We start from the raw sequence: 897 nt of genomic DNA on the forward strand, positions 1-897 counted from the left end.
TGTGTGTGTGTGTGTGTGTGTTTGTGTGTGAGACTCACAAGATGACCAGAGGTGCATGTGTGTACAGTGTGTTTTTGCTAAAGATGCACAGATTACAACTTTCAAGGCCGATTCCGATTTTTCATTAAGTGTGGCTTGCCGATACTGATTTTAGCCGATTCCGATTTAATATTTTCTAACCACTTTAGGCACACACAAATATTTATTTTCTATCTTTTCTTTGATAATACATTTTACATTTTGCATAGAACAAAGAAGATTTTTTGAACAAATGCCTATAAAATAGAACTATTTTAAATTCACACACATCTAAAGTGCAATGTTATGGAAGAACAAGTTCCTTCTTTTCACATTCAATATCCAACTTAACACATTTGATATATTTAGCAAACTTCTGTATGTATGAAAACAGGGAAAACAGGTAATAGCAAAAAAATATACAAATAACAAAAATAAACTAAGTATAGCCTTGCAGTATTATGATATTTCTCAAAACATACACACACATGCCCGTTCAAACGTCAACAGTAATGTTACCTGAAGACAGTGTGTAGTTCCTTTTTTAGCAAGTTTGCTTTATTTGTCATTGTGGATAAATATGCACAATCCTAACGGGCTTATCTGCTAATGTTACGGTTACCTTGGAACAACCCAGCAATACCCTAGGGTGCTGTTACCTGAAACAGATCATTTAACGTTACCGCTCATTCTACACATGGTTTAGCAACAAAACTAAACTATGTTTTAATGTTGGTTTTGAGCGGTATGCATCCCCACTAACCTGGAAAGCGTTTTGAACAGTAACGTTACAGCATGTCACAAGAATACACAGCGTCTCCTGCACTGGGGAGTCAGAGGGACCGGCACCGCAGCGTTCGCTAACGTTAGCTTCTTGTC

The 897-nt window shown here is 36.8% G+C and overlaps 1 protein-coding gene and 1 long non-coding RNA gene across 36 annotated transcripts in view; one reads left to right on the forward strand and one right to left on the reverse strand.

The window, feature by feature from the left end:
• Positions 1-897, reverse strand: part of prom1a (prominin 1a) — a 76,547-nt gene that overhangs the window by 40,252 nt on the left and 35,398 nt on the right. The gene's annotated exons all lie outside the window — the stretch shown is intronic.
• Positions 1-897, forward strand: part of LOC116696414 (uncharacterized) — a 71,134-nt gene that overhangs the window by 25,145 nt on the left and 45,092 nt on the right. The window lies entirely within an intron of this gene.

The sequence above is a fragment of the Etheostoma spectabile genome, chromosome 10, assembly GCF_008692095.1.
Source record: "Etheostoma spectabile isolate EspeVRDwgs_2016 chromosome 10, UIUC_Espe_1.0, whole genome shotgun sequence".
Taxonomy (NCBI): Eukaryota; Metazoa; Chordata; class Actinopteri; order Perciformes; family Percidae; genus Etheostoma; species Etheostoma spectabile.